Raw genomic sequence first — 13,754 nt, forward strand, 5'->3', positions numbered from 1 at the left:
AGAAAGTAAATAGGCACTAATACAAACATAATCCTACGCAAGAGTCTTATCCAACTCAGAATAAGAATATTTCATTCGAAAAGCATCAGGCACGCAAGGACTGCTCCAACCTCTATTTTAGTATTCATTAGCCTAGAAAAGAAAAGCGATTAATCTGGCCCTACACTGTCGCTGAAGTGACATCCCTACTTAGCGTCATTCCCAGGCAAAAGAGAAAAAGGTGTCAGTAGTGAGGACATCCTTAGAAGTACACTCACTTTGCATAGGTGAGTAGCCAAAAGCTACAGAGATCGTTCCAAGATGCTCCTTCTAGCTTCCCCTCTAGTCCTCAACTGCTCCACCCTCCGGGGCACTAACCCTAATACAAAATCACAAACAGTAAAACACACCCTTTACACCCCCCTTCGGACTAGTCTTCTTTCCTGTACTTTTCCATTGAAACTCTGACTTCATCCAGAAACCGTTGATGTGTCCTTGGGTCCCAGGCACCTTCTCCGCTGAAAGTATAATATCTGCATTCCTGTACACTCCCATGGCGGCTTCTCCTACCATCCTAACTCTTAAAACAAAGGTTTATTCTGCCTAATGAGATGTGTGTCCTTGCACCTGCAACAAAAACATGTGAGCGAAGCAACCTTGCACGCACACAAAATCTGCTGACTACCTTCGTCTGAGAGCCTTCCCAAGTAAAATGCATTTTGGGCCTGCATTATTCAGCTAACATAAGAAATCACGAACAGGCCTCTCATTGCAATGCATAGAAAATAGTCTAGGTTCTTACACATTTAACCATACATTTCACAAGTCATATTATAAGCATTGATTTCATTACTCTGCATACATAAATAAGCAAAGCTACACGTGCAGACTTTAATATGGTGCATGTTTACCCCTAATGCATCACCTTATACGCGAACTAATTCATTATGCAACATCTAAAATAAATTTCCGATTAAGCAATACATTGATCCCCATAAATGGCATAATTACATTTCTATTTACTCTAATATATACTGCTTTAGTACTACATTTCTAATAACCACATGTTAATACATTCCTTTAGATATGCGGGTGCTGACTATCTGTGATTATGAGGCATCCCTACAATTTTCAGAACAACATGACGCTCTATCAGTTCCTCCCCTTTGATGACTAGTGTCATCACACTTACACAACTCCCTTGCAGAAAGAACCGACCTAAACAGAAATTGTTGCCATCCTTTCTCGTCTGCGTCTCTCCATATGCTGAAGATTCTGATAGTGACTGTCCTGCAGTCTTTCCATCCTTCTCTCTTGTTCTCTAAGTGATCTCTCAACTCTGTTGGTTCTATAGCACTTGTAAGCTCTGCCAAAACCCGACAAACAGACCACACAAACAACAACTATAATAAGAGGTTTCCATGCATAACCAAGAAAACCCTTTCCCAAATTCGCAAACCAACTTTCTACTTGACCAAACCCTTTGCCAACTTTCTCCCAAACTCCTTCAGTCAAATCCTCTATTTCATGATGGATCGTAGTGATGTTACTTGTATGATCTTTGCTATTGTCTGATATAGAAGTACAACATTCCTGAACTTTCAACAATGTACAGACTCCGCGCTCTTTTGCTAAAAGGACATCTAAAGCAAGACGATTCTGCAAAACCATAGTCCTTATCGACAACATCTCTCCCTCCACCAGCACCAGCCACTTTGCGGTATTCATTGAAAACTCATCAACCACAGTCGCCAATCTTCTGATTTTCACATCATTCAAGATCACTCCCTAACCTGGTATCATTGCTCCAAAAATATCTCCAACCACAGTTCCCACACTTTCACCTCTTTTCACTCTCGAATGCTTCCCTCCCTCTAAAAGTTCCAAATCATCTGCATGGTAGATCTTTGGGAAAATAATCGCCTAATAATACGTACCATACCATTTCACAGGCAATCTTACATAAGCATTCGTTCCACACACATAATACACAGTTAGTATCACTTGTACAGAGCCTTGCAAAAAGTCTTTTGTGGAATCTTCAAAGGTGAAAACATAATCACATGTAGTATGTCCCACTGGGAACATTCTCTGAATAAGTCTGTTTACGTCTTATACACAACTTCCCTCTCTGCTCCTTATCTAGTGCTATAGGGCCATGATACCCTTTTGATTTGTGCAATCTCTCTTCATCGGTCCAATCTTATTTCCTGAATCTTGTATCTGTTAATTGTCTGACTCTATTTTCTACCTGATCTACACATTTTTTCTCTACGTCTATTAATGAACAGGTTAGATTGTGTCTATGAGCCTATGCTGTATCTAATTCTAATGACAGTATAAAATACTTTCTAAGCCTATCCTCTTGTTTATAATAATCATACTTATTCAAATGCTTATAAGCTGGTACCTCAGGAAGCACTGCATCATAATTAGAAAAGAAATATTGAAACGGACCTCTTCTATAAAAGATACTAAGCAACAAACTACATGAAATACCATACGTCAGTGGAAGGTGGTGATATCGAATACCCTCATCTACCGAAGCAGGTAACTGCATACACACAACAATCTTTTGCGTCCATGGCATGCGTCCACGGCATCTATATAGTCAAATAGCAGCTTGGCATACGCATTAAGCTTGAAATCACCTCTAGAAAGGTCCACATGAAATCTACGACTCTTCTAGTAGCAAAGCTCTTTCAGCTCCTATGGTGACCACTTTCTGGCTAGGAGCTCTTTTTCAGCTCTTTCAGCTCTGGCTAGGAGCTCTTTCGGCTCCTATGGTGACCACTTTCTGGCTAGGAGTGAACCTCCACTGCCTGCTCATGTGGAACTAAATATGAAACTACAACTACTAGGATTATGAAGACTGTCACTCCACCTACAAGTGTACCTATCATACATTTGGATATACGATTCGGATTTCCAGTCTCCATGATCTCGGAAAAGTTCTCAAAGTTCCCAGTTCCAGCAATGAATACTCCAGAGTCCCTTTTCTCCTGCTTTAGTTGCTTGCAACCCAGTTCGACCAACACTCTGAAAAGGCTGGAAGTCCCCTTTTATGCTTTCAGTTCCTTTTTGACACTGTCCGAAAAGACTTCCTTAACCCTCCTCCTTCCTCTACGGAGAGTCCCTAAATTTCTTTTTCTTCCACCCAGACCTAGGTTATATTCTTTTAACTTATTTACAACAAAATTTCACTTTTAATCCAAAATAAGATGAGCTCCAATTATCTCTAGAACATGCTGTAAAAGTTCAAGACGAAGAACGATCACTTCGTGAGATGGAGCTTCAAAGCCAAACGTAGGAATTATTAATCTGTGCAAAATCAGATGGCGAAATCTGCTAAAAACTGGAGGATTTGGAACCGTGATAGTCAGTACTCCTTCAATTTCAAGTCCTGGAACCAACACCACCACATCTATTTTCACGTTTGGACAGTTGCTGACCACTGTCACTGCCCTCAGTCTCCCGGAACTCACCACTCCTGGCATCGGTCACAACGTAGGACCACTTCGGAGTAGCGCATCTCTGGCAAGGTAATCTCTTTCGTCTTGATCTTCTCAGACCTCCACAAGCTAGCCCTTCTTCGCTCTCTTCTGGTTCAGAATCCTGAAACCCAAGAGCAAGATCTCTCTCGGAAACCAATCGTAGATTCAGTCGCCTCTGCCTTTCAGGCCACACTTCTCCTGTGCTTTTATTTGTTCTGCTTTTCTCTCGCTCACCCTGCACACCACTTACTTCTGCGGAGTCTGATTCTGGACCACTCTCACAGCAACTTTCTTCCTCCGAAGCAGTATCGATGCTACTGCTGTTGTTGTGACCCTCCTCAGCATGACCTGATGAGCAACCAGCTTCGTCAGCAACCCTCACAGCTTGACTTGTCCCCTCCAGTGGCTCTGTCACCACATCTGGATTTTCATTCGTGAGATGAGCTGTTTCTTCCATGGGTGCTGAAACTCTGCGGTTGTGCAAAGCATGCACCCAATTTGGCAGTTCTCCACACTTTACTGCAGTGTTCGTTATCAGTATTACTTGGTAAGGGCCTCGCCAGTAAACATCGAACAGCTCTTCCTCACGTGCTTTCGGACAAGCACCCAATCCCCTGGACCCAGGTTGTGACAAAGATCGCTTGAAGCTGGAACAGAAGCAGCCTGCACATGATAAGACATAGAACGGATCAAATCAGCGAGTCCCCTGCAATAATCAAGGATTAGATCTGTGATGTTTAATAAGGCTGTCAATGGCACTGCTGGTAACCTCATAGCCCTCCCCATTAATACTTCGTGGGGTGAAAGACCTGTTCTCCTATTGGGTGTACTGCGGACACTCATCAGCACCAAGGGCAAAGCATCAGGCCACTTCGGAGATGTAGACAAACACACTTTCGCCATTCGGGCTTTCAAAGTCCCATTAATTTGCCCCACTGGTCCACAAGCCTCTGGTCGGTAGCTACAATGGAGTCTTTGGTGTACGTTCAAAGCTGTGCAAAGCATCTTCATGATCTCACTGTGGTAGCGTGTTCCACTATCTAATTCCAAAGAGGTTGGAAAACCAAATCTCTATCAATTCCCTCAACAACAACTTAGCTACCGTGAGTATGTCGCACCCACGTGTTGGGTAAGCCTGTATTCATCTCGAACACACAACACCACCAAAATGTACCTCAACCCATTCCACTTAGGCATCTCAATGAAATCCAACTGCATTCTATTGAAAGGTTCCGCCGACCTCCCTATGTGACTCAGTGTAACCACAGTCTTCTTTCCAGCATTCATTTGTTGACAAGTGACACACCTCTGACATACAGCTTCAGCCACTGCACAAAATCGTGGATTGTACCACATCTGTCTGAACACTTGCACCATTGCATCTCTGCCTAAATGTATCACACCATGAATTTGTCTTGCCATCAAGTTCAACAGATCATCCGGTAACACTGCTCGACCATCATTCGAAACTCAAATGTTAACATCCCCTTTCTCACATCCTGACTAGATCCATACACTTTTCTCCTGTTCTGAAACCTGTTCCTGCAGGCTCTTGAGTTCATCCCAAGTGTCTGCCATGGCTAACGTCATGTTGAACTCTGTTCTTTCTTAGCTCTCTCCTGTGTAATCTCCAGTGAAAATACAACCTTGATCAGCACAAAGATGTGCGACTTCATCAGCGTATTTATTTCCAAGGGAGACTAAATCCGTCCCCCTCCCATGTGCAGCACATTTCACCACATCAATTTCCCTTGGGCGCTGCAAGGCTTCCAGTAGTAGCCTCACAAACTCCCCGTTCCTAATAGGAGATACGAATGATGTCATATAACCCCTCTGTGACCATAACTGTCCGAAGTCATGAACCACACCAAACACATATGGGTTGTCGGTGTAAATGGTGATTCGAATTTGATCAGCGGCCAGACAGGCACTAGTCAAAGCAATGATTCAGCTACCTGTGTGGAGTATACTCCTTATAGACAAGCAGCTTCAACCACTTCCGTAATAGTACATACAGCAAATGCTGCTCTCAACTGACCGACACTGTCTCTTAAACATGAACCACCAACAAAGAATATTTCATCCGGGTCAGACAGAGGTTCACCAACACTGTCGGCTCTCGGTTTGGTACAAAGTTCAGTCACATTGAGACAGTCATGGTCCTCCCAATCTTCATCAAATGTTTTTGGTAAGGGCATCAAGGTGGCTGGGTTCAAAACCTAAAACCTTCGTAGAGTCACATTCTCCGCAGCAAGTATGACTTGCTCTTAACGTGTGAGTCTGTTAGTCAGGTGGTGTGTTTTTGTCCTTGTCATAAGTAGTTCAACAGAATGCAGAACATACACAATTAAAGAATAACCCCTAACAATGCTTTCACACCTTTCAGTACGGACACCCACTGCAGTAACGTTCTTGAGACATCCAGGCAACGCTGAAGCTACTGGATCTAAAGTAGTTGAGAAATAGGCAACTGGTCTACGGACACCTCCATGATCCGGAGTCAAAACTGATAATGCACAACCTTCTCGTTCACAGCAGAATAATGAAAAGGGCTTATTGTAATCAGGCATTCCCAGAGCGGGAGCACAACATAGATCCGCTCTCCGCTCCAAAAACACCTTCATACAGCCATTGTCCCATGGTACTGGATCACTCACATCCTTGTGCGTCATCCTCTGCAAAGGCTTCGCTTTCTGAGAGAAGTTGGGAACCTATTGGCGACCGTAACCAACCATCCCTATGAACATTCTGACTTTCCGCTGTGTAGTAGGCACAGCCATACTCATAATCGCCTCAATTCGATCGGGTGACACCTTTCGCTTGCCTTTCTCTATACGGTGACCCAAGTATTGCACCTCATTCAGACAATACTGTAACTTGTTTGGGGACACCTTGTGTCCATTCTCTGCCAAATGATTCAGGAAGGCAATGGTGTCAATCCTAGGATGATCTAGGTACCCCCCCTCAAAATTGATTTCTGTAGGTCCGGGAACAGGGGGGGAAAAAACAGACTATGAACTATAACAGTAGAATTCCCTCTAGACCTAAATTACTTTAAATACTGGCTAAAGATCGCTCAGAAATGGGGCATCATGAACATTAAATTACACAAAAACATTTTATTTTAAATTCTCATTACGTATTTTATTTCTTTTTCTTCATGTTATGCTTTTTTTATGTTCATTACACTTTGTGTTTGTTATACTTTTCATGCTTAGCAAGAAGTTTTCTCAAATACAAAAGTATTTGTGGCTTCTGAATTAAAACATAATCCAATTCATATCTACAATTTGGAAATCACATGTAGTGAAAGGATATCAAATTCATTCAGCAAATCCCCTACACTCACACACCTCTTTCACCTACCAGTCATGTCTCTTACACTCACTACATTCATACTCTGCACCACCAGAACAACACTGCATGCACAGATGAGAACCGGGTGATATATTCAACCCTGAGTAGCTGTGCTGTAAGCTGGGGTGCCACACTCTATCTCTGGTGTCAATCCTGCAAGCATCCTCTGTCTTGGATGCAACAAGAAGTGCGTCTATATATTGCACAAGAACTGAGATCTGTGGCAACACAAGACTCAATATTCTTCAAAATCTGATTGAAGATCGATGGACTCTCTGTATACCCTTGAGGGATAGACCCCATGTTAACACACGGTTTTCCAGCTTAAAAGCAAAAATAAATTGTCTCTCCTTGTGAAGTGGTATCGAAAAGAAGGCTTGATACTGATCAATCACCGTGAACCACTCTGCTTTGCATGGAATCTGAAACAATATCACTGATGGATTCGGTTCCACTGGACAACATGGAGCAACTATTGTATTGACCTTTCGCAGGTCTTGCACAATCCTAAATTTCCCACTTTGTTTCTGCAATCCCATAATTGGTAAGTTGCATGGACTGCCCATTATTTCTTTCAGAATTCCCTGCTTGATCATAGTCGATTACAGGCTTTATCCCTGCAATCGTTTCTGGTGACAGACTATACTGAGGTGTTCTTGGAAACTCAACGTTTTGCTTAACCTGGATCTTAACTGGCTCAACTCCTTTGATCAGTCCAATCACTTCTCCTGTGAAATCCCACACCTTCAACGAGACCATCTCTTAAGTCAAGTGGAAGCTCTTCCACAGTTACCACTGGGTACATCTCAATGCACAAGCGATGGTTTGCGACCTTAAAAGTGGCATCATTGTCTTTGGTCTGCAATTCCACTCCCTTGGGGGTGCAACAAATAGTGCAGGTAAGCTTACACAAAAGATCACTTCCTAAAAGGCAGACTGGGCTTGAGTCGCACACCACAAACTGATGTCTATCTCGGAAAGTTCCTATTCTCACAGGAATCTATTCAGTCAATGGGTTTGTCATTTTCTTGTTCGCTACTCCTACAACTTGGGTTGATTGTCCCGAGACGGGTAGGTTGAGAACTACTGTAGATCTTACAGTGGAATGGGTAGCACCAGTGTCAACGAAAAAGGTGGTAGGATGACAGTCAACATCAGATTTTACAAACGGTCCCCTCTGGTCTACCTCCAAGACTGCCCCAAGAGTGCAGTCTTCCTCCCCCCTCAGTCATGCCAACGGGTCGTGTCTGTATTCGTCAAACCCATCAAAGAGAGGCATCTGCTGGTTTGTCCGAAACCCTTGTGGGATTCTCGGTTGATGGGGAACCTGTGCTTCTGGAACCAATGTCCCCCCTTTCATCGATCTTGGCCTTGTCATAATATTAACCATTCCAGGCATCTGCACTGTCTCTACCCCCTGCTGCAGCTGATTTGCTGGGTTCATTGGACACTCACGTTTCCAATGCCCGATCTGGTGACCAAGATGACACGCAGTGGTCTTTTTCATTGTCGCCACATCCATTCCCATTTTGGGGTCTACCGGTTTTCCCTTTCCCTGATCCTGACCATTCTGTGTTCCTCCCTGATTGCATCCCTGTCTTCTCCCTAACATCCCTCCACTTGGCTGCATCTGGAGTCCCTTGTCAGCAGTTTGCATCTGGACTAGCATCTGCTTACCTTTAAGCTTCCTATGTTTAGAGTCCACCTCATCACTGCAATACCTGGCATATCTCAGTATTTCGTCCACTGGCTTGTTCTGCCAACAGATCTTATGCTATTGTATTGTATCTTAGATTTATATAGTGCATACTGTCACCCTACGGGTATCCTGGCGCTGCGACTTGCCCAGATTACATTGTGCGTGAAGATAGCTTGTTTATCGATATGGGTTGCTCGGATATCTAGTTCTTGGGAAAGAGCCATGTCTTCAGGTTCTTCCATGTCTTCAGGTTCTTCCTAAATGAAAGTAGAGATTTGATTAGTCTGATGGGAAGATCATTCCAGAGCCGTGAGGCTGCTACCCCACAAGCTCTGCCACCTGTCCTGGTCTTCTTAAATCTGGTGGTGGTTACCAGATTTGCGTTTGAGCGTAGGTTTCTCCCTGGGGTGTACCAGGTGAATTTATCCTGCATAGATATTGGACCTAGTCCATGTACTGCTCTGAACACCATACAAAGATTTAAAATGAATGAATTCTCTCATTTATGGGTGACCAATGAAGGTCTTTCAGAGCTAAAGATGTTGAAGCTCTACGCTGCCTACTTAGCGCCAGTTTGGCCGCTATGGCCTGGACCCTCTGTAGCTTCCGTAGTACTGACTGCGGTGCTCCCAGGTATAGGGAGCTACAATAGTCCAGCCTCCTCAGTATTAAACTCCTCACCACCAGAGGTCTGGAGGTGGCGGGCAGGAGCGGAAGGATCAGGCGTAGTGCTCTTAGCAAGGAGAAACCTGTACCAACTGTTTTGTTAACTTGTGACTCAAGTTGTAGATTGTCGTCCATTGGGACCCCCAGGTGGTTGTGCACTGTTATGACTGGAGTGAATGGTTTTTCCATCAGGTTAAGTCTGAACTCGGTGGGATAAGGCCGGGCAATTTTGGCCGCAGAGCCGTAGACTAGCTCGGTTTTTTCTCAGTTGAATTGTAAGGCATTTTTCCTAAGCCAACTGGAGATTTTGAGCATGTATTCCTTGAATTTCTCAAAGGATACTGCCTGCTTTCCTTCCAGAGAGAACTCCAGTTGCGTATCGTCTGCATAATTGATTAGGTCGATGCCAAAGGATTTAATAATTGGAATTCAGGGACGCAGATAAATATTAAAGAGAATTGGGCTGATTGCTGAGCCCTGTGGCACCCCGTGTCTCACTGGGGTCTTGGGGGAAGTGAACGATTGAATGGTTACCACTTGTTGGCTGCCCGTCGGGTACGATTGCAGCCACTTTAACACCCGTCCTTGCACTCTGATTTTCTCTAGTCTTTTTAGCAGGATGCTCTGATTTACCGTATCGAATGCGGCCTAAATTTCCAGAAACACTAGTACGGACAGATTGCCATTGTCGGCACGCATTCTCAGGTTATCCAGGACCGTTGCTAGGGCCGTTTCTGTTCCATACCCTGGTCGGAAACCGAATTGATCCTTGTCTAGCAGCTGGTTTTCTTCTAGGTAGATGGACAGGGACTTACTAACTGCCCGCTCCAATTTTTTTACTGGATACAGTAAGAGGGATATTGGTCTAAAATGTGATGGACAGTTAGGATCAAGTGACTGCTTCTTGAGCAACGGGGTCACCACTGCCTGCTTCCAGATCTCCGGGACAATTCCCCTTTCTAAAGACTGACAACAAAGCAACAGGGTCACCACTGCCTGCTTCCAGACCTCCGGGACAATTCCCCTTTCTAAAGACTGACAAAAAATCTGCCGCAGCCCGGGAAATAGTTCTGACTGGAACTCTTTCCAGATCGCCTTTGGAAGGGAGTCCAAAGGGGACCCGGAGGACACGCTTTGGGCTAGGATGTTGAATATATCCTCAGTGGGGCTTTGAAAGTCCTCCAGAGCGGGAGGCTGGTGATTCTTGGGGGCCTCTCTGTTGCTATATTGGTGATTTCGTGGGGAGTTTCTTTTCCTCAACAAAGCTGCTATTGTTAGTTTAGACCGCCAACTATCTTATTGATTTTTTCGTCAAAGTTGGTGGCAATTTTGTCGCAGAATTTTTGTGTCGCGGTTACTTTGTTGCCCGTACATGCTGGATTAGATAGGTCCTTTATGATGGTGAAGAGCATTTTTGTACTATTGGGCGCCTGCAAAATTGTTTTAGCATAGTACTCTGCCTTGGCCCTTGATCGCTTCCATATGAGGTCTGCACTGATTTCAGGTTTTCATTGTCCTATTCCTCATATGTTCTTTTCCATATACTTTCAGTCTGTTTACCTTTTTTCTCAAAAGTTTTAACTCTGAACTGTACCAGGGGGCTGAAGGTTTCTTTCTGTTCTTCAGCATTTTTATTGGGGCGATCTGATCTAAAGTGGCTTTTATGTGGTCACAGTAAGTTTGCTAGTTTTCATCCACTGATTTAGTGGGCATGAATACATTCTGAGCTGAGAATGTCATATATTTCCTGTTTCTTAATAACTTAGCCCATTCTCTTCCCATCCGAAAGGTTACTGACGGATTTGTGTTGCTGGCCATACAGGGCAGCGTGATCTGAAAAGAATTAAGGAGTGATCGGTCCAGCATCGGTCCAGCATTGGGGTAACACTTCATTCACCTCTGTTTCATTCTGGTTTGCAAATAGTAGGTCTAGGGTGTGCCCTCCTATATGGGTCGACTGATGTACTAGCTGGTGCAGATTAAGACTCTCACAGGCTTGTTCCAGATATTTTAATGGGGGGCAGAGTGACCCATTGTCCCAGAGATTGAAGTCACCAAGTACGATCATTCTTGAGTGTGTTAAGGACATGTTAGCAAAGGTGTCAATTAGGACTTGATATTGGGTAGTTTGTCCAGGGGGCCTGTAACATACTATTCCAGTCATCACTTTTCCTCTTGCCTCCTGCAGTGAGAAACCTAAGAGTTCAATGCCCTCAACCTCATCCAAGTGTAACGGGGTAAAATCCCTCTTTTCTTTAAAGATCACCCCTACCCCACCGCCTCTCCCCGCCAGCCTGGGTTTGTGGGCAGGCGAATCCTAAATCTACCACTGAGTCTGCACTGGTCCACGTCTGGGTTAAAAACAGGACGTCGAGATCGAGGCACTCCAACACGGTTGCCACCTCTTGATGATGTTTAACTAGGGATCTTCTATTAATCAGGCCACAGTTCAGCTTGCCGTTATCAGCCGCTTTCTGTGTTCCTTTAATAGTCCTCTCACCTATGTTCATAAGTTGTTCCCTTGAGTATTGTAACTGGTCGTGCCCTGAGACAGAAGCGGCAGCATGGCTGGCGCTGAGCGGAATCGGAGCACGGATGGGCGCAGACGGGCTTGCATCTGGCGCGCCCACTGCGCCCTTGCATCACCCTTCCTAAATAGGGAGGCATGTGCTAATTAGGGAAAAACAACTAGCGCACTGACCAAGATGGCATTGTGTCGGTGACCCGCTCTGACAGGCGCAGTACACCAGCACAATCATGAGGCTGATTTCTGGTCTCAGACCCAAGACAAACTTTGAAACCAGCTGTCCCATATCTTTGAGGTCTAAGGTATCTAGCCCACTGTACTGTTTAAAGAGTTGCAAAAGCCTCTCCTAATACTCATGTACTGTCTCCTTCGGTTCCTGAACTATTTGATCTATGTTGACCAAATCAATTTCCTGTGGTGCTATCTTGGATTTCAGCCATGTGATCACCTCTTCAAACTTTTTCATGACAATAGGTGAAGGACCATTCGTAACAGAATCCCCATCTGGTTCAGAAGTAGGCCAATCAATAGCAACTTTACAAGCTGCCCACAAATCGCTTGGGACTACAATGTCAGACAGCATATTCAAATCAATCCACAACACCTTTGAGATCTTAACAAAGCGATTAACCTGTTTGTACCACTCAATTTGCTTCTCCCTCAGCTTGGGGAAGTCATTTGTGACCACTGCCAAATCGCCTGTACTCCAAGGCACATACCCTCCACTAGCTACCTCTCGCAAAGGTTAATTCTGTACTCCTAGCATACTCCCTCCTGGAGGCGGTGTCTCTCCTACGCTCTTTTTGGTACTTTTCTTTTTGGACAACCTTTCTTCCCACTTATCGAGCATACTCCATGCGCCTATCCTTCTAATCAATTCCCGAATGCGAGTCTTCAACCCAATGACCCTGGTCTCTTCCAGTTCCTGATCACTGTACTGCAACCTGTGACCCCCCTGGAACATCTTTGTTTTGGACAGATCCACCTCATATCTTTTCGCCAAATCAGACAGTTTCTCATGTGCCGACCTTGCCTTATGAGTCACATCTTTTGCTGCAAATAGTAACTCGTCTGGTTTGTAGTGCTCCTCTCTTTCCAAAGGCAAGTTTCCCTCTATAATCTCATCTACCTCTGCTTTCAGCCTCACTACTTTATTTTTATTTATTTATTTTCAAAGTTTTATATAGCGCGAACAAGATCTTCACAGATATCAGAGCGCTTTACATAGAGGGGTACATGAGGGAACATAGTCAAACAATAAATCAATAGATTACATAGTACAAGTAGGTGGCTGCAAGCCATCACGTGAGTAATAAAACAACTCATACAAATAAGTAAATGAGTCAAGCATGCAAAACAGATCGGTGCAAGGTGTTGACAGAGTTCGAGATGATAGATCAAGTGTATTTAGCCATGAGGATAGCTTTTACTTCTTTTTTGAAGAGTGTAGTGGAAGAGATAAGCCTGGTTTCGGGAGGGAGTGAGTTTCAAATCCTAGGCGCCAATCCTGAGAAGGAGCGCTTGTAAGTTTTTTCCTTCCGGAATCTTCGAGGTTTCAGCAGAAGATTGTTTGTGCCTCTCGTGTTTCTAGTTCCCCCAGAGATTGTCAGTTTCTGAGCGAGGTAGCCGGGTGAGTTTAGGTGTACCGCCTTGTGTGTCATGCAGGCGATTTTCAGCTGTATTCTGGCTTCAAAAGGCAGCCAGTTCAGGGATTTCAAGTCAGGGGTGATGTGGGAGTGCTTTTTTGACCCAGTGATGAGTCTCGCTGCAGCATTCAGCGAAGCTCTTAGTGGTGCGGTAGTAGTTAGGGGGAGTCCGCAGAGGGCGGTGCTGCCGTATTCAATACGTGGGATGACTAGCGATTGTACTGCTGTTTGGAAGTCTTTGGCTGGGAGGTAGGGTTTAAGTTTCCTCAGAGTATTGATCTGGAAGTTCGCTCCCTTTGTTGCCTTGCTGATATGTTGCTGCATGTTGAGGTTGGTGTCAAGTGTTATGCCTAAAGATTTTGCTGAATCCACTATGGTCGGTTGGA

The 13,754-nt window shown here is 44.5% G+C and overlaps 1 protein-coding gene across 3 annotated transcripts in view; it reads left to right on the forward strand.

Moving 5' to 3' along the window:
• RPS6KA3 (ribosomal protein S6 kinase A3) overlaps positions 1–13,754 on the forward strand; it is a 698,725-nt gene that overhangs the window by 353,629 nt on the left and 331,342 nt on the right. The gene's annotated exons all lie outside the window — the stretch shown is intronic.

This window comes from Lissotriton helveticus, chromosome 8, assembly GCF_964261635.1.
Source record: "Lissotriton helveticus chromosome 8, aLisHel1.1, whole genome shotgun sequence".
NCBI lineage: Eukaryota > Metazoa > Chordata > Amphibia > Caudata > Salamandridae > Lissotriton > Lissotriton helveticus.